General features: G+C 42.9%; 1 long non-coding RNA gene across 1 annotated transcript; it reads left to right on the forward strand.

Moving 5' to 3' along the window:
- The first annotated feature begins 2,799 nt into the window (after positions 1 to 2,799).
- LOC141020413 (uncharacterized) lies at positions 2,800 to 3,856 on the forward strand. Its single transcript, XR_012180838.1, has 3 exons — positions 2,800 to 2,870; positions 3,190 to 3,285; positions 3,735 to 3,856. It is a non-coding gene; the product is annotated as an uncharacterized lncRNA (long non-coding RNA).
- The last annotated feature ends 17,057 nt before the right edge of the window (positions 3,857 to 20,913 follow it).

Consider the following 20,913-nt stretch of genomic DNA (forward strand, 5'->3'; position numbering starts at 1 on the left):
CTAAACTGAGTCTCAGACTCTCAAGTGTTGATGTCAGAGTTTCCCACGTCCGCTCCAGAAATGATCAACCTGCGGCAAACACCGGTGTTGGATCGCAGCGTCGTAGTCCAGACCACCTAAACCGAGACCGGGTCCGGTGTCGGCGGCTCTCGTCCTCACATTCCCACCATGGTGCCGTACAGAAGGTCTGGATTCTTCACTGCAGTCGTGTCCCTGCGGTCGTGCTCTCCACCGGTCTCTGGATCAAACCCGAGTCCTCTTTGTCCCAGACCGAGACCAGACCGGGAGACGTGTGGTGGATCTGGAGACGAGACGCATAAAAACACAAACATATGTGCTGTTGTCCCAGTTTAATAATACAACAGTCATGAAATTTGGATTTCACTTCTACAAAACAACATCTGCAGATAAAAACTGGCTAAAACAGTCGGTGTTGAACCTCAGCTCTCTGCTCAGTGCCTCTGTGAGAACCGGCCATTTGTTACGGGAAGTCAGACATCTCCATCCATGATCGGGGCGACTAAAACAGGTAAACCAAAGAAGGAGAAGAAGAGGAAGAAGAAGAAGGAGCATCTCCATCTGTGATTGTGTCGACCAAAACATATATTTTAAGTCAAACCACGATGTTTTCTAAACCTAACCAGGGTACAAACAGAGTTGTGATGAGAAACAAATAGAAAATAGACTCTGCAATAAAAATGTTTTAAATGGAAGTAAAATGAGACGTAAAGAAAACAGCGCTGATTTAATTGATGTCGTTACCTTAGCATGTTAGCACTTCCTGTCCCCTCGTCTCAAACTCAACGTGTCTTTTAAAGGTGTTTTCAGTTAAATGTGTGAATAAAGTGTGTGGTTACCAAAGTCTGAAGATATTTACATGTTTTGTTCTCCAACATAAACTCATCATTAAATGTCCACAGTTTAATTATGAAGCTCTTCATGTGTTAAAAACAGTTAGCGGTTGCTAACAAGTGTCTAAATGAGACTACAGAGGTTGTCGGGGACATTAAACGTCCTCACAGCGAACACGGAGACTCATCTGCTCACTAGTCCGTCTTTACAGGCCACTTTAGTTACACACTGTTCTCACTCTGACTTTACAACTTGTACATTGATCAGTTTATAGAAAACCTGGATAGTAATTGTGCAGTAAGACGCTCAGTGGTGGAGACGTTTAAGTCATGTGAGCGTGATGTCGTCTGTTTGTAGCCGAGCATTAGCTTTTTACTGCTACACATTTAATTTACACTTCAAACATCAAAGACACAAAGATTATCTTGATGAACTAAACCTGTAAGTGTCATGAACTTATTTTTTAAATTAATTGGGAGATGAATCGATCAATCTACGGAAGCTCGCTGGGAAAACGGTGGAAGTAGTTCGACCATGATCGTTACGGGCTTCCGTAGATTCCCAAATTATATAAGAACAGAAAAATGTGATTAGTTTTTAATGTTTTGAAAAGTAATTTAGCCATTATTTAATAAACCAATAATTATTTTTTATTATTACAAATAAAGCAACATGATCACTGAAAACACATAAAAATAAGATTACTCTCTGATTAAAGATGATTTTTAACACGTTTAACTTACTTGAAAATGTTGATTTCTGCAGAAAAGCTCTCAAATGTCCCACAAAAGCAAAGATATCAGAAGGTGTGGAGCTCCAACAGGTGACGGCGAGTCCTCCTGATTTCTACTGATTAATGAGCTCTTTGATTATTGACAGTGTTGCTCTGTTCAGCCTCTCAGATCTGCCTCCACCGAGTCATCACAGCAGCTCACTGACATCAGCACCTGTTCTCCACAACACGCCCCCTCCCGGGGACCAGCAGCGCCACAGCCTGCGTGTTGCCTTCAGGTGCGCCACGTAAAGTCGTTAATCCTTCTTTCTGTCCACTTTTTATTTTTATTTATTCATATTGAACAATTGGTAACTTCCATCTGTTATCACAGAAGAGGCTGCACACATGAAATCACTGGAGAGGAGGTGTCAGGAGCAGAAAGCTGCTGCAAACACTCAGAGACCAAACATGCATCTGTGGACGATGCTCCCAAAAAGGTAATCGTTTGGACTGATTCTGTGATTTATGTGATTTGTTCCTGCTGTAGGACTGCTGGTGCTGTGTACAGGTACACACCTGACCTGCACTGATATATTCTGATCAACAGTGCAGCTCGCCCCTCATGGTTTTCAACTTCAGTCTCAAAGTCCCTGAACAGCCTCATGTGCAGAACATGTCTCCACACTCAGCCCCTAAAAAGTGCCACTGTTCTGCTGTGGGTAATAAATATGAATAGTATTATAAATATAGACATTAAAAAGAGCACACAGAGGGTCAGCTGGCTAACCTCACGCTGCTGACAGAGGTGAACTCTGAGCTGCCTGCAGACGCACTGAAACAGGACTTGCTGAGTGAATGCTGTCATGACGAGCGGGAATCATGTATAACGTGGTAATTAACATGTTTGTGTCGGACTACAGCAGGAAATAGAAAGATTAATTATAAAATGGAGATTGAATAACAGGATTTCTTTTACTTCCCAGTACTTTTCAGTTCATAGTGACTCCAGTTGTGTCTCACTGGTTAAACTGGTGTTCAGAGCAGCAGACTCACTTCCAGTCTGTCAGTCCGATGTGTTTTTTTTCTGGACTCATTCACAAACTACTCAACAAGAGCTGAACACTGATAAACCATCAATACCACATACAATTAAAACTTTTTTTAAAAATTCTGTAAAATGAAATCTTATTTTGAAAATCTACTTCCTCCCTGGCTTGGCCTGCTTCCATTACAGGTGCAGCTCTGACTCGTTCCAGGAAACAGCTCACCTGCACTGTTGGCGTCGAGTGAGAGTCTTCTGACTGTAAGTTGACTTTGTTTGATAGTTTAACAATGAGTTTGTCTTTGGTCACGTCAGGGTTTGTTCCTGTTTGAGCTTCAGTTCATGATGAAGTTTGGGGAGAAGATAAATCTACATGTTGTTGGATTGTTGATGTACTGAAATCAGACACTAGTCAGTTTGTATGAGTATTATTGTGTCTATAGACATGGGACATAATGTTTCTTATTATCTGACTGCACTCATGATTTGTGATCTATTTGTGATGAGCAAAGCAGAGCGTCGTGTCATTTTTAAAATCACATGACTACTCCCTGTCCTACCTGGCCTGCTTCCATCACAGGTGCAGCTCTGACTCGTTCCAGGAAACAGCTCACCTTTTTCTGTCGAGGCGTCGAGTGAGAGTCTTCTTCAAGTCTTTGGACTGTTTGGAGAAACTGTAAGTTGACTTCTTTTGACAGCTTAACAATGAGTTTGTCTTTGGTCACTTCAGGGTTTGTTTCTTGCTGTATTCAGGATGTTTCTCTGAGAATCTGGATCAGCTTCATGAGCTGTGTGTCTCAGCCACTGCTGCAGCTCTGCTGCTGCTGACAGTGTTGGTGAGCGGCTCATTCATGTCAAACTGAAATGTTCAGTGAAAAGATACTCAGATATTAAAGACAAATTCAGTCGCTGTGTGTCAGTGAATGTAATGTGTGTGTGCTGGGCTGCTCTTCACTGCAGCTGCATGACACCATCTAGTGGACTGACAGTAGAAGTGCAGCCTTCATGTGACGCTGATATGAAGCAGCCAATCAGTGGAGGAGCAGCTGATGTTCTGACAGGAGACATGATGGAAAGGCTGATTTCAGTTGATGTGCAGATGAATGATTTGTGTTTCCTCTCCAGATGAAAGTGTGTGTGAGCTGAGCAGCATGAATCAGTGTGAGGACAGAGAGGAGGGAGGCCCTCCCTCTAAAACCACTGGACCTGGACCTGGACCTGAAGCTGGACCTGGACCTGGACCTGGACCTGGACCTGGTGCTGGACCTGGACCTGGACCCAGCTGTGTTTCCTTCCAGAGTGACCGGTCAATAGTTCACCTCATTCATTTTTTTGAAGGACAACAGCCTCCTGCTGTAAAGAGGTGAGCTGTTAATAACATTAATATGTGACTGATTCCTGCTTTAACTGTGGAGAAAGATGTTTTTTGAAACCTGATGTTTATTTTCAGCTTCGTTCTTCTTCACTTAAATTTATATTGTCACTTTAGAAAGCGGCCCAACAGAACCAGTCTTCAACTCTTCATTTCATTTCACTTCATTGAATTAGTTTGGTCCAATATTCTCTGAGGTTTATTCCTCATGTTTTCCACAATTTTATGGACACAAGCTTCTGTGTCTGAAGACTAGAAAGTCAATTTCCTTCATTGGTCATTTCCCTCTCTGTCCAACAGGATCTATGGGAGAGCAGCATCAGCTGGACCTGAACATGGACCTGGACCTGAGCCCAGCTGTGTGTCCTTCAAGAGTGACAAGTCAATAGATCGTCTCATTGATTTTAAAGAAGAACAACCTCCTGCTGTAAAGAGGTGAGCTGTTAATAACATGAAAATATGACTGATTCATGTTTTATGTTGTTTATTCAGAGAAATATGTCTAAACTTGTTTTTTTCAGCATCGTTCTTCTTTACGTACATTTATATAGTCACATGTGAAGCTGCCCAGTAGAACCAGTCTTCATCTCGTGAGTCCAGTTTAACATTTGTCTGATGACTGGTTGAGTGTAACACAGTGATTTTACTCAGGCTAACAGATGCTAGCTGCTAACAAAGAGCTGCTGCTGCACCGTGCTCTCGTATTGTACGCAGGCAACACAAGTTCAATGTCCAAACAAAGTTCCTCTTCCTGTTGCAAATCCTGCAGCCTCTCCTGCTCTGGTAAGAAACTACAGGCCCGCCCAGGTGCATCATGGTCCTGCACCTACCCTGCTACCTATAAAACCCAGGGTGCCCACAGTGTTACCCAAAACAAAACAAAACAAAACAAAACACTAAGTAGACAAAACTGAACCTGATAAAGAAGGAAATAATTAAACTAAACAGATAAGTAGCAAAATAAAATGCTGTCAAACTCTAAATAAACTTAACATGTAGAATAATCAAACAAAAAGTGAAGCTTGTTATCAGCAAAAATATGAACTAACAACAAACAAGTAGCTCTTTGACGAGGACGTGGAGCAGCCAGCCAGTGGGGAGAAGAAGCCAGCCAGGAGTCTGAGGGCATCAAGTTTATCAAGACATGTCACAAGGATGGTTCATGTTTAACTCACAATATAAATGCAGTTATTCAACAAAAACAAACACCATTATTTTAAAGGACAGAATGTTTTTGCTCCCATTTCAAACTGTTTCACTGGATGTCATGGTTTGAGTTTTTGTTTGTTGATTTCCTGTTTTATTTTGTAGTTCTGTCCTCACGTGTTTCACTTTCCACTTCCTCCCTTTGTTTCTTTTCCCGCTTTTTTTCTGTTGCTCATTCTTCATTTCTACAGTGTGCTTCACACTTTTAACAGGGACAATGGGACAATTCCCTAAACTCAAAGCAGTGGTGCCTTTTGGCCGTTACAAGCTGCTGACTGAATGCAAGAGTTGTACAGATTGCTGTACAGTTAAACAGATTACTCTCCATTTCTACAGTTTGCTTCACACTACAGGAGGGACAACTCAGCCCTAAACAGAAACAGTGCTGCTCTTCCTATGAGCAATTACGATAAATAACAAAACATTTTCACACAGGTTCACATTACAACTTCCTCCAAAAGCAAAAGGATGGAAAATGATGAACTAAGGGCATATTGGCAGTAACAGTCCCCATCTCGCAGTGTAGGCTACTTAATTCAAACATTTAACCCAGATGTTTCTTTTTAAGGTTCTTTTTTAGGAATATCAATTGATCAACATGATCAGGGTGAAGGAGACTGTGTTGGGCAGTAACAATATCACCCGCTGTGCTAAAGACACGCTCAGATGATCCTAGCCAAGGCTGAAAGCAGTGGTAGATCAACCTGCTTTTTCCACCATTGCAACACATCACCATCTAGATCTAAAGAATCCCTCTCTCTGTATTTTAACATTTCATCCTTAGCTTTCTCCCTTATGGTCTTCACTGGTGCTCTCGTGGTGAGGAAATCCCCAAACAGCTGGCCCAAGGCAGACTTCTTTTTGGGAGAGGCACCATCTATTAAGTGGAAGAAATGAGATGAGGGGATTATCAGTTGTGTTGAAAAATAAGAGCTGTCAACACAACACTCACACACAGTGCTTAACAATGATGACATGTATCTTTAAATCGACATTTTATAACTCCTGGCACAGTTCCTATCAAAACAAACTCTCTCTTCCTCTGTGTCGGGATGCCTGTCACCTCCTCCTTCAGCTGCCTCTCCCTCATCCAGTACGCCACTGTCCCCTGTCTGATAATCCGCAGAACCAGAGATTAATTAGATTTCATTAAACTGAAAATTAAGAATTAAGACACATTTTAAATATGACATGGAAATTCAAGTAACAAATAGGAGAGAGACAGAGACAGATTGGGAGCTGACCTACATTCTATAAATTTCAAGTTGTTATCATCAGTATATCACCTTTTCATTCATCTTCACCACCTCTGTTGTTATTTTCACGAAGATGAGGTGTCTGGTGTCACCATCATCGAAGAACGTCAGGTCTTTAAAGCGGGGGTGGAGGGCCGCCGCACTGTGGAGGAGGTCTTTGAGGTGCATTCATTGAGATGGTTGGGTTTTTTTCCTCACTGAGGAGTGTGGTGGCCACTTTAAGAGGGGACAGAAGTTTGATTAGTTCTTGGATCAGTGTCATGTCCTCCTCAGTCCAGCTGGCTGCAGCCAGGCCTTCTCCCCTCTTTATCCTCCTAGACAGCAAGGCGTTCAACAAGGCAGGTTGTTGTTCCCAGAAACGCTCCAACATGTCCAAGGAGCTATTCCATCTTGTGCAAACATCATGGATCAACTTGTGGTTGGGCAGGTGTAACTGGGCTTATATCTCACGCAAAATTTCAGTTGCTTGTGGGCTTTTGTGAAAAAAAGTAATCACCTTCCTCACTTTCACTAAAAGCTCAGACACTCTTACCTCTATTCTTATATCTGATGTTCCACAAACATCCTGCAGTAAAGCTGCTAGATTAATTCCTGTGCGAGACTGGTTGAAAACTCTCGTTTGTAAAACGTGACTTTGCAAGTCCCACTCATGTAGTGTACTGTTACAGTGATGTAGGAGTCAGTGGTGCGAGATGTCCAACCATCAGCTGTAATCGCAACTCTCTGTGCTTTGCTCAGAGACTCGGCCACTTCTCGTCTTACTTTGTCATACATGACCGGGACTTTCCTGTCTGTGAACACTTTCCTGTTGGGTATGTGATACCTCGGCTCCAAGACTTCGAACCCTCGTTCTCAGTTACACTTTAGGGCTGGATGTCTTTGCAGATAAAGAATGAGATGGTGTCTGTTATTTTGGCCGAACGAACCGAATTGCTAGCCAGTGGGGCTTGAAAAAAAGTTGGGATAAGGCTACTTTGCTCACCAGTCATTGTGTTAGCAGCAGCTGCTCCGCTGGTGCTGACCGCTGGAGCCGAAGGGGACCTCTCTGTCACATTAACGCCATGTCGCCGCTTCAGGTGAGAGCTTAGATTGGTTGTGCTCCCTGTGTGTTTAATCGCGGCACGGCACATTTTACAGATGGCATTAGTTTTCTCAAGCTGACCATCTCTTTTATAAAAGCCGAAGTGTCCCCAAACACCAGACTTATAAGTGACCGGCGAGTGTATCTCTTCTTCATCCGTGCTTACTTTCTCTCTGACCGCCTCTGATTTCAAGCTTGCTGTTTGGCGCTGCTCACCCCGCCTCCAACTCGCACGAGACGTGACTCTGGCTGAATTGGCCGATGACAGCCGTGGTGATGAGAACGCAAACAAGCACTTGGTCCTACTTCTGAATTAGTTTATGTTAAGTATAGATACAAGTCGTTTTTTATCGATGCAGAGATTTTATACATGATACATCTCGAGTTCACCCGGATTTTTAACCGATGCACACTTTTGTCATCGATGCAACTGCATCTTAAATGTTCATACCGATGTACCGATACGAATTGGTGAATCTTACCATCCCTAGTGCACACCTGTGTCTCATGAGTTCATCACAGCAGTACGACGGTGCACACAGTGAACAATTGCCCTTTGGCTCTGCCTCCTGGTCGCTCAATGCCCACCCCCGGTGCCTTTCACCCAAAAATCCCTAGTTGGCAGTTTTTGTCTTCTAGTTTCTCCTCACAGGGTGTTGGGGTTTCTATGTATTTGTTTTCTCCAGTGAATGCAACCTACGCTTCTGTAGGTTCCAGTGTGGCCGTTGTGTCGATAATCACCCAAAAGCAACACACGAACAAGTTGATGAATAACTTTAGAGTCACACAAATCAGACGAATTAAACATCAATATCAAGTTTGGCCTGGGGCCGTTCTTTAATGACCTGCTTTTGATGTGAGCATAAAACCAAAAAAAAAAAGAAACCTGTGTTTGTTTTTTGGTATCAGATTCATAAACAAATAAATAAATGATGAATCATTTTTTCATTCTCCAATGTTGGAATCTTCAGTTCAGTTCAGTTAACTGAACTGAACTGAACTGAACTGAACTGAATGTTGGAATCTCAACTGAATACAAGTTTATTGAGACTCTTCACCAATTTGCACTGACAGTTAGCATCCAACTAGCTTGTGTTAGCTGTGTGTTGCTGTCCACAGTATTTTAGGGGTCAAGAGCTGGAGGGACTAAACCAGACAAGCTGCTGAACCAACCCAGTAAACTGACTGACTGTTGATTCACAGTGGGATCAGCAGTACGACCAACACTTTGATGTCAGGGGAAACCATCTGATTCAATGATGTCATCAGCACTTTAACTCAAAGGACCTTCAGCTTGTGTTTGTCTCTGAGTGGACAGACATAATGTGGCTGATTCTTCATGATTCCTCCACAGAGTCGACCAGGAGAGCTCAGAGGTTCCCAGAGGTCCGTCTGCCCAGCAGCATCAAACACACCTGGACTCCATATTTATGGTCTGTACATGAACAACAGCTACTTTTACATCCAGTCTGTTCACAATAATCTCCATGCTGCACTTTACAGACCAGTGATGAATCTGTCCAACATGGATCTGATGTTTGGCTCCATGATGTTAAATGTTCTCATTCACATAATATTCTGTTCCAGCTGCTGGAGAAGAACATTGTCACTTTTGTGAAGAACGAGCTGAAGAAGGTCCAGAAGGTTCTGAGTTCAGATTACCCAGAATGCTTAGAGAGTCAGAGGGAGGATGAGGAGGTGTTGGATGGTGAGGATGAAGAGCAGAGGAGGAGCAGCAGAGAGGCATTTCTGAAGATCACACTTCACTTCCTGAGGAGAATGAAGGAGGAGGAGCTGGCTGACTGTCTGCAGAGCAGTAAGAGGATTTCTCTAAAGATGTAACATGATGGATCAATGACACATTTTCTGAAGTCTGATGTTGATGATGATGGAAAATCTGTTTATATATGCAATCTTTAGGGGAAGGAAATTGTCTTATTGTCTTTATAAATAACTTAATGAACTTGTTTGTTGTGTGTTTATTCAGGAAGTTATTCTGGAGTTTGTCAGCGTAAACTTAAATCTAACCTTCAGAAGAAGTTCCAGTGTGTGTTTGAGGGGATCGCTAAAGCAGGAAACCCAACCCTTCTGAATCAGATCTACACAGAGCTCTACATCACAGAGGGAGGGACTGCAGAGGTCAATGATGAACATGAGGTCAGACAGATTGAAGCAGCATCCAGGAAACCAGACAGACCAGAAACAACAGTCAGACAAGAAGACATCTTTAAAGCCTCACCTGGAAGAGATGAACCAATCAGAACAGTGATGACAAAGGGAGTGGCTGGCATCGGGAAAACAGTCTTAACACAGAAGTTCACTCTAGACTGGGCTGAAGACAAAGCCAACCAGGACATACAGTTCACATTTCCATTCACTTTCAGAGAGCTGAATGTGCTGAAAGAGAAAAAGTTCAGCTTGGTGGAGCTTGTTCATCACTTCTTCACTGAAACCAAAGAAATCTGCAGCTTTGAAGAGCTCCAGGTTGTGTTCATCTTTGACGGTCTGGATGAGTGTCGACTTCCTCTGGACTTCCACAACACTAAAATCCTGACTGATGCCACAAAATCCACCTCAGTGGATGTGCTGCTGACAAACCTCATCAGGGGGAAACTGCTTCCCTCTGCTCGCCTCTGGATAACCACACGACCTGCAGCAGCCAATCAGATCCCTCCTGGGTGTGTTGACATGGTGACAGAGGTCAGAGGGTTCACTGACCCACAGAAGGAGGAGTACTTCAGGAAGAGATTCAGAGATGAGCAGCAGGCCAGCAGAATCATCTCCCACATCAAGACATCGCGAAGCCTCCACATCATGTGCCACATCCCAGTCTTCTGCTGGATCACTGCTACAGTTCTGGAGGATGTGTTGAAGACCAGAGAGGCAGGAGAGCTGCCCAAGACCCTGACTGAGATGTACATCCACTTCCTGGTGGTTCAGTCCAAACTGAAGAAGGTCAAGTATGATGGAGGAGCTGAGACAGATTCACACTGGACCACAAAGAGCAGGGAGATGATTGAGTCTCTGGGAAAACTGGCTTTTGAGCAGCTGCAGAGTGGCAACCTGATCTTCTATGAATCAGACCTGACAGAGTGTGGCATCGATATCAGAGCAGCCTCAGTGTACTCAGGAGTGTTCACACAGATCTTTAAAGAGGAGAGAGGACTGTACCAGGACAAGGTGTTCTGCTTCGTCCATCTGAGTGTTCAGGAGTTTCTGGCTGCTCTTCATGTCCATCTGACATTCATCAACTCTGGAGTTAATCTCATGTCAGAAGAACAAACAACAGACCATCAATCTGCAAAGACACATTTCTACCAGAGTGCTGTGGACGAGGCCTTACAGAGTCCAAATGGACACCTGGACTTGTTCCTCCGCTTCCTCCTGGGTCTTTCTTTGCAGACCAATCAGAATCTCCTCCGAGGTCTGCAGACACAGACAGGAAGTAGTTCACAGACAAATCAGGAAACAGTCGGTTACATCAAGAATAAGTTTGAAGAGACTCTGCCTGCAGAGAGAAGCATCAATCTGTTCCACTGTCTGAATGAACTGAACGATCGTTCTCTCGTGGAGGAGATCCAACAGTCCCTGAGATCAGGAAGTCTCTCCACAGAGAAACTGTCTCCTGCTCAGTGGTCAGCTCTGGTCTTCATCTTACTGTCATCAGAAAAAGATCTGGACGTGTTTGACCTGAAGAAATACTCTGCTTCAGAGGAGGCTCTTCTGAGGCTGCTGCCAGTGGTCAAAGCCTCTAAGAAAGCTCTGTAAGTGTGGAGACGTTTTTTTCAGAATGCAGTAAATGTGCTGTTATTGACCCAAATAGAAATAATTTTCTTGTTCTGATCATTATTCTTTATCCAGACTGAGTGGCTGTAACCTCTCAGAGAGAAGCTGTGAAGCTCTGTCCTCAGTTCTCAGCTCCCAATCCTCTAGTCTGAGAGAGCTGGACCTGAGTAACAACAACCTGCAGGATTCAGGAGTGAAGCAGCTGTCTGTTGGACTGGAGAGTCCACACTACAATCTGGAAAGTTTCAGGTCAGATCATGTTACTGTTTGTTGTGAAATCATTTATATATTTCTGGTAGATTTCTTTTGCTATCAAACTTGTTTTCTTTCAATGTACCTTTCCTTAATTCAACTCCTGCACAACATGAACAATGAGGATGGAGAACCTCATTTATGTTGGATATCATATGACTTTGATACCTGGATGTCTGTTCATTCTCAATTCAGTCTTAATTTATTGCCACATTGACAACATCCTTAGAACTGAACAGCAATGGAGCAAGAGATTATATATACCAGTCATTCCCAGAGAGGATTTTATTTGGGTTGCCAAATATATTTGCAGACTTTCGTTCATAGTCTTTAATTTAAGATCTCTATCTACAGTACACCTGTGAGCCACATGGGGGTTTGAGTTCATCATTTCACTGATTCACAGCTAAAACACCCACTTGCTTGTAGGACTTACAGTGATCATGTGCCAAAATATTTAGACACTAAGAAGCATTGAACCACATTCCAGCATAGTTTATGTGACATTACAACTCATAGCTTCAGAAGACACTGAGTGACCTGACTGCTCCCTTCTCTTTGAAAACTGCATTTAATTGATCTCATTTATAATGTTTTTGTCACATATATATGTTTTTGGTAGCACAAGCATTAAACACAGTAGTTATTTAATAAAGTATCTCTTTGAAATGGCTGGTGTATTCAACACAATATAAGTGGACGTGGATAAATACTTTGGAATGTTAATTTATGCACAGATCTGCTCTTTTCAAGTTTATTAGGCCTATTGTGAATTGGGTCGCAATGTTATAATTTTTAAAAAGTGGGACCCCCTGGGGTGCTCCTGTAGCTCAGTTGGTAGAGCATGTGTCCCATGTACAGAGTCTTTGTCCTCACTGCAGCGGCCCAGGTTTCAAGTTCGACCTCTGGTCCTTTGCTGCATGTCATCCCCCCTCTCTCATCCCCATTTCCTGTCATATCTGTGAGCTGTCCTATATAAATAATCCTCCTAATATGAAGACATGAAAAGTTATTCATAAGTTATATTATCTGTCTTCTTTTTTTTCTCTCCAGACTAAGTGGCTGTAACCTCTCAGAGAGAAGCTGTGAAGCTCTGTCCTCAGTTCTCAGCTCCCAGTCCTCTAGTCTGAGAGAGCTGGACCTGAGTAACAACAACCTGCAGGATTCAGGAGTGAAGCTACTTTCTGCTGAAATGAAGAGTTCACACTGTGTCCTTGAAACTCTCAGGTCAGGATTCATTACTTTATTTCATTATTTCATGTAACTTTACAATTGGAGTAGGTCTTGATCATACTCTTAATATTATTCAATTTATTAAAGAGACACAACATTTCACCTATGAACAAGCACTTGACACAGTGGCGAGAAGAAAACTGCCTTTTAACAGGCAGAAAGCTCGAGCAGAACCGGACTTAGTGGTGGGCCGCCATCTGTCTCAACTGGTTGGGTTGAGAGAGAGAGAGAGACAGAAGCCCCATTCACACTGCCTTTTCAAGAGGGGAATCTTGTGCCAATATTCCACCTCGCTGCAGAATAGAATAGATGTTTATTGTCATTGTTTCAAAAACAACGAAACATAGAAGCAGCTCTTAGTTTGACAAATAGATATCAAATATAAACAAGTACAACAAAATAGATAAAAATAGTAAAATATATACAACAAGATAAATAGACACAAGATTCAAGTATGTAGGTAATATGTACACAAGTGAGTATGTGTGTGAGGGGTGGTAGTGGAGGGTTATTGCACTGGTGTGAAGTCTTTAGAGAGTGAGGGGTGAAGGGAGGGTTGTGCATTTCACTGCCTGTGGGAAGAAACTGTTCTTCAGTCTGTTTGTTCTAGATCTGATGGATCTATATCTCTTCCCAGAGGGCAGGGGGAGAACAGGTAATGTCCGGGGTGAGTGGGGTCCTTATCAATACAGGTGGCCTTCTTTTGGTGTCAGCCAGTGTAAATGTCTCTGAGAGGGGGTAGTGTCGTCCTGATGACACGCTGCGCTGCCCTCACCACCCGCTGCAGGTCCTTCCTGTCCTGTGTTGTGCAGCTGGAGAACAACACCGTGCAGCGGTAGGTCAGGAGACTTTCTATCGCTGACAGATAGAAGTTGGTCAGCAGGTGGTGAGGGAGGTGAGCGTGCTTTAGCTTCCTGTAGGTGTGAAAGTTACAAAGGTGGAATGGGGGGACAGTTTCATTCCACCTCTGATCCTCCAACAGAGGTGGTAAAACAGCCAAAACACAGGCGAGACGACCTGCATGAACAGGAGTGTGATGTTCTGATAGTGTTCACAGTCTGACAACTTAACAGATCCTTCACTCATCAAAGTAACAAAGCAAAAAAACAAAACCAATGACACCACTAATCTATTTACATATATATATATATATATATATATATATATATATATATATATATATATATATATATATATACATACATATATATATATATATATATGAGAGAGAGAGAGAGAGAGAGAAAATGTACTGTATATATATATAAAATGTGGGTCTGTCAGTCTATTCTACACTTTGGTCCCGACTTACATATCTCAACAACCATTGGATGGATTGCCATGAGGTTTGGTTCAGACATTCGTGCTCCCCTCAGGATGAACTGTAATTACTTTGGTGATCCTCCATCATCAGGTCATCATTTTAATCTGTACAATATGTTGGTTCATGACCAAATATTTGCAAAACTAATGACATTTCCATCAGCTTCAGTTATACTCTGTGTTTAGTGCTGATTAGTAAATTAGTGAAAACTAAGATGATGAATATAATAAACGTTAAACCCTTAAACACAGATGTGCACTGAATCATCAGGACCCTCAGCTGATCTGTGATGTGCGTTGTTTTGTGTGTCTGCAGGCTGTCAGGCTGTCTGATCACAGGGGAAGGCTGTACTTCTCTGGCCTCAGCTCTGGACTCCAACCCCTCCCATCTGAGAGAGCTGGACCTGAGCTACAATCATCCAGGAGACTCAGGAGTGAAGCTGCTGTCTGCTCGACTGGAGGATCCAGGCTGGAGACTGGACACTCTCAGGTATGAAGAGTCCTGCTGCAGCCACAGACAGTCAGAGTGAGACTCAGTTCAGTGTCGGGAGGTTTGCTTCGTTTACTCCACCTCCAGTTGTTCAGCTCAGTTCAGGAGAAAAGGCAGCATGGCGCGAAGCCAAGAGTTACAAGTGAAGAGAGGAAGATGAGAAGAAGAGATGAAGATCAGCGACCAGGAGAGTCTCGGCACAAACACTAAAGTTACACCTCTTTTTTCAGACTAGTTTAGTGCCTGTTCAAAATGTGCCTGTTTGATTTGTTGGCCTCTGGTTTTGCTGCTTGATGAACCGTCATCCAAACTATTTCACACTCCACACTGATTGCAGAGGGTTATCAAAACATTAACATTAAATCTAATTTCCACCACGTCACTGCTGTGTTATGATATTAATAATAACAATAGACCCTCTGTGTCAGATGTCTGATCAGAAAATACTGAACCTCAAATTCAAAAGATTTCTGTGACACATGAATGAATTTAATCACTGAATGTCATAGAAACTCTTTCCCTGAACTGGAGAATCAGTGTTTCTGCCAAAGTGCTTGACTTTGAACTTAAAATGGTTCTGACATGGATCTTTATCAACACTGGAGTAACTGCATTCTAGATCATCACTGACAAGTGTATCTGTGCCTCAGTGTGAAACCATTTACAGACTGTAACAACTGTCTGTGGCATCAGTTTAAAGTGAACAGAAGATATAAAACAGTCCAATAACAACGTTAGATGACACGAGGTGGAACATTCCCGTCACATCACCATAACAGCAGCAGTGCATAGGTTAATTTAAGATGGGTCAGTGGTGCCGTCTTGGCTCCTGTCATGAGGAAACTGCTGCTCCAGCTGAGTTTGGGCTGTTTTGGGTAGTTCTCATTATAACAGCCTGCAGGGGCAGGAAAGCTTCAGTGTTTTGCACCGTCAGCAAAATCAAAAGATAAAAGAAAAGAAAACATTCAGCGATCAATCATCTGCTCCATTGATTAACATGATATGTGACCTGTGCAGAGCTGCAGCTCTCTGGAGCTGGTGGACCTCTGGTTTAATGCTGTTGTAATGTACTTCAGCCTGGCTCGTAGCTGCTGACTCAGCTTCACTTTCAGCTGTTCTGGAGTTGTGTTCAGGTTCTGCTGGTGGAAATCCAATGTTTCCTGACTTTGATGCTTCAAAATAAAAGCTTTCAAATAACTATGTAATGCAGGACCTTTATTGTGGAGGATTTATAGGAAGTGTTAAATGCAGGAAGATGGTGTGACGACGTTGCATGAATGGACTTTTAATTTCTCTTGTGTGGCAGCAAACAACACACATGGTTTCAGTTACTAACTGAGTCCATCCACACACTTTATGGCCGACTACAGTAATAACAGCGTGCACTTTACTGTGACTGCAGCAACGTGCTCGTAGCTCTGTCACATACCGGAGAGACTCACTCCTACCAACACAACACAGGGTAGTGTTTGTTGTCACTAATTATAGGGCTGCAACTAACAACTATTTTCATAACCCATTAATCACATAAAAAGACAAAAGCTGATTTATTTTATATTTCCAGCATTTTATTAAAAAATAAAACATTGCTGTCACATTTTCCTCTTTAGTCTTGTTCAGTTCACTTTCAAACAACTTCAAACTGTAAAAGCAACATAAATGTATTAGAGGTGTGGAAATGTCTCCATTATAAGATGCATCACGATGCAGAGACAGAGCAGAATCCAGAGTCTGCAGCTCATGTTGATTGTTGATTGTTCGGCCTCAGCTGGACAATAAAGTTACGTTGTGACGTTGCTCCCATGTTTTGAACTGTGGGAGGACTTCTGACTAACGTTACTGATGTAGGAGGGATGTTGGAGGGAGGCAGAGATCATCTGAGAGGAATTAAAAAGAGTATTTTTTAAACGGACATCTCGGGACACATGTCAGATTTTATGAACTTGCTGTGAAGCACAAACTGGACGAGACTTCTGCCTCACAACAATCACTAATCACGTCGGCCATTTTCAGCTGAAGCTAACGTCTGCAGCCATAAATAATAACTGTTACAGCAGCCCAGCTGATCAGCCGAGATCTGAGGAGGTGCTGTCAACTCTGCTGTCCAACTCTGAGAGAGGTGTGTGCAGCAGAGTCAGTAAATGTTTCATCTTAAAGCTGCCATGTGAAAACTATATTATTGTAGACACACGTGAAAGACGCTGCAGATGGAGACATGTTTTATTTGATTACTGAAAAGATGCAGCTTTTATTTTGTAGCCTGCTGTAGTCTGATTATTGGAAGGACTTTCAGAATAAAAGGGGGATTTAAATGATGAAAAGTAGCCGTGTGCAGTGATACAGATCATCGAGGATGACGAACACTGAGATGCATCGAGAATCGTCGACAGCTGAATCGTAATCGAATCGTGAGGCCGGTGAAGATTCACACCTCTAAAATGTTTGTTACATGAAGAATGCAAAAGTAAAATATAGTTTGTTTTCTAAAGTGCACATAGCACTCGTTCATCCTCCACCATTGATAGTGGCCTCATGTGTGTTAGCAGCATACTGAGGATAGCATCAGTCAGAGCAGCTGCTGGCTGTGGTGTCATGGGGCATCCTTCCTCACAACGTAGTCGCCATGTTGACTTGTTTCTTTGTGAAGTGAGAGACACAATATTATATAATATCAGTGTGCAGAGTAGCACAATTCACATGAAGCTCAGTGAACTCAGTAACTGCCTTGTTGTTTGAGGTAATATGTGCTGATGTAAAGGGCAAATACAGATCAGGCCTGTACAATAAAACACAACAACAACAGAGCAGCACTTCCTCACAACATGTGAAAAGTATCAACACATTAGAGAAACACATGTTCAACATGTAATAGATTACAAAGGGTTTGTTGAGCCAGTAGATGAAGAAACATGAACAGTCCTACTAGGGGAGAACCCAAAGAGCTGTGATCCAGCAGCAGTCTATGTTCTGCTGCCACAAACTGAGGGACAGTGAGCGACAGTCAGCTGAGAGTTGTTCATGTTATATGTGACGACACTTATTATTTAGTGTTGTGCTGTTATTGTCAGCTTTGGTTATAGTTCTGTCTCTGTTGTGTTTTGATCTACTGTACTCGTCTTTACACCAGAATGTTCTTCTTCTTTATCTTCTCAATGTTTGTGCGCTTGCTTTGGCCACATGTTTGTGTTACATGGTGCCAATAAAGACATTTTTGAATTTAGGAAATGAAATAAAACAATAACTGGACATTGTGAATGCAGCCTGAGCCGTGCACTGAGAATAAAAAGGACATGTAATATACATTTGAACAGAACAGATATGCTCAAGTTTCTATTGTGCAGAAATAAAGACTTGACTTCAGACGATCTCTTACTATGACATGAAATATTGTAAAAACTCCTCTTATGTACTCCAGTGTCTCTGAGCGTACTTCAGCTAATTACCCAGCAGGGGGCGACACTGATCCATCACAAACCTGAGAGCACAGGTGGAAGGTGTTTCTGTCTTAAACGCTGCTTTTTAAATTGAAAGCTGTGATGTAGCCGGGCCCTAATCTTGTGTTTGCAGGAACAACAGGTTTACTAATGGATGAAGTTCATCAGCTCCAAAAGTTCATCCTGTCCAAACTTTTGTCAGTCAGCCTGTCCAACAAACAAACACTGCTGCTCATTAAAACACTGAACAATCAGTGACTAAAGGGACAGACACTACGGATCAGTGTAGACAGGTTCTGGGTTTGAAAGGTTTACTAAGTTACCGTGCCGAGTCTCCTTCACCCGTAGTGGCTCCGACCTGCTTTCTCTTCAGCTGCTCAGTGATGTGGTGCTACCGGGCCATGTGAGAGCAGCTCTGCACATCTTGTAGCTGTTTTCTTTGAACACTTTAATATAAAGTGCTGCCACTTTTGATGACTTGGCTCGTACACTTTTCTCTTCTGTAACATTTGTAGTTCCCGTTGCCTCCGTGGCCTCCGCTATATTGCAAATGCTAACGGAGCCCATTCAGAAAGGAGACGGCGCGACTCCGAGTAGCTTCCTGTTTCATCACCTGAGCTACGCGAGGCGCCATTGGCTGGCTTACTGCTCCCCACCGCAGGAGACCAGAACTGCTGCACTGAATGTGTTTTCCTGACGTATCTTCGGCTCGACCGTCTTTGACTATGAAGTGAAGCAGCTCGCTCCGTGCTACAGCGCCTGCATCGTAACGTCAACCGACTAATCCACCGTGAAACTGGTCGGCAGCTGTTTTTATAATGGATTTAATGGGTCAGTTGTCGCGGCCCTAAAAACTTCTAACATTGAATTCAAAGTCAACGCTGCACTTCTGTGAGTCCTCAGCAACAAACCTGCCAAGTATAAAGTAGACTGGATGAACGGTTCTGGAGACATGTGGACCACAGACAGACAGACAGAAAGACAGATTCCTGGCTTCATAGTCAGATGTTCCTCTGTCACATCTGGACACATCATGTTTACCACAGCAGATTTCACACTAAGAGACATGTTCTGTCATTTGTTGTGTTTTAATGGCATCAAACATGACATGAAGTTCTCCTCACAGTAACTATTACTGCTGTAACATCCATCAGATATCAATCCAGCACCGAACTATAGTAACATGAACATGAACACATGAAATGATGCTGTTTCTACCACAAACAGCTTCAGTGACACTTGTGAGCTTCTGGAGGGAAACAGTCTGGGAGTCTCTGTCTCTTGGTTTTGTGGCAGAGGTCGGGAACCAACGTCCAACGTTTCCTGATGATTTATTACGTATAAACTGTATTTGTTTATTTGCACAGTGAAACAAAGCAGCAGAAACACAGCGAGAACAAAAAGCAGACTGTGCAGGTGAGATTCAGAAAAGCCCTGGAAGCTTCAAACAGGAATCTGACCTCAAAAGTTCTGACATCCAAATCCAAAAGTCCTGTAATATATAAACATAAGCACAAGCTGACATTGGATCAGACAGCAAGCGTCAGGTAGCCCACAGGAAACAGCAGCAACATCCAATAACATAAAGATGAAGTCATAAATCCAAAAAGAGGTTTGTGTGTGTCCTCACATGTTGTCGTCCTCTTTCACACACACCAACATCCTGTGGCTCACTCTCAGTGTGTGAGGAGAGTGGCAGAGGTGAAGAGGTTCAGGGAAACAGGGAGAAGCAGCCTGATGGACATGTTGTGTTTCTGTGTATGAGTCATGTCATGTCCATGTTTGCATGCTGAAAGAGGATGTGCTGCTCTGACCCCCCTCCTCCTTTCAGGGTGGAGCCTGCTGGAGTCCGATGGTTGACACCAGGTCTGAGGAAGTGTGAGTGTGTTTTTACTTTGATTCAGCTTCACACTGTGACATCACTCAGTCACATCTGTGATGTCATCACCACACTGATGATACATTAATAACTGCAGCTGTGTTGTGTCTTTTTCTCTCCATCAGATTCCTGTGAGCTCACAGTCGACACAAACACAGTCAGCAGATACATCAAACTGTCTGACAACAACAGGAAGATGAGATATGTGAGAGAGGATCAGTCATATCCTCGTCATCCAGAGAGGTTTGAGACCTGTTATCAGCTGCTGTGTAGAACTGGTCTGACTGGTCGCTGTTACTGGGAGGTCGAGTGGAGAGGAAATGTTTCTATATCAGTGAGTTACAGAAAAATCAGAAGGAGAGGAGGCAGTGAAGACTGTGTGTTTGGATGGAATAATCAGTCCTGGAGTCTGAGGTGTGTTAATGGTCGTTACTCTGTCAGTCACAATAAGAGACAAACAAACATCTCCTCCTCCTCCTCCTCCTCCTCCTCCTCCTCCTCCTCTGGTAGAGTAGCAGTGTATGTGGACTGTCCTGCTGGCACTCTGTCCTTCTACAGAGTCTCCTCTGACTCACTGATCCACCTCCACACCTTCAGCACCACATTCACTGAACCTCTTTATCCTGGATTTGGGCTCTTCTGGTCCAGTTCTGGTTCCTCAGTGCGTCTGTGTGGTGTTTAGTCTGCAGAGTCTCCTCCTGTCACAGAAACATTGTCAGTGCTGAACGGTTGAGTCTGTACAGGATCACAGTCACATCAATCTTTCAGCTTCTTGTAATAAATTCATCAGTGAACTTTGTACAAAATGATTGCAAGTGATTGAAAAGATTCTTCATTTACATTTTAAACTTCTTCCATTAAATTGCGTTGACTTGTACTTTCTGTCGTGTGTTGTTTTGAATTCTGGCTCTTGTTCCAGTAAAATCCAGAAATATCAGTAAAATGTCAGAAACACTCTGACTTGTTTCATGTGTTTCTAATGATGAACAAAA

This window comes from Pagrus major, chromosome 24 (assembly GCF_040436345.1).
Source record: "Pagrus major chromosome 24, Pma_NU_1.0".
NCBI classification, from domain to species: Eukaryota; Metazoa; Chordata; class Actinopteri; order Spariformes; family Sparidae; genus Pagrus; species Pagrus major.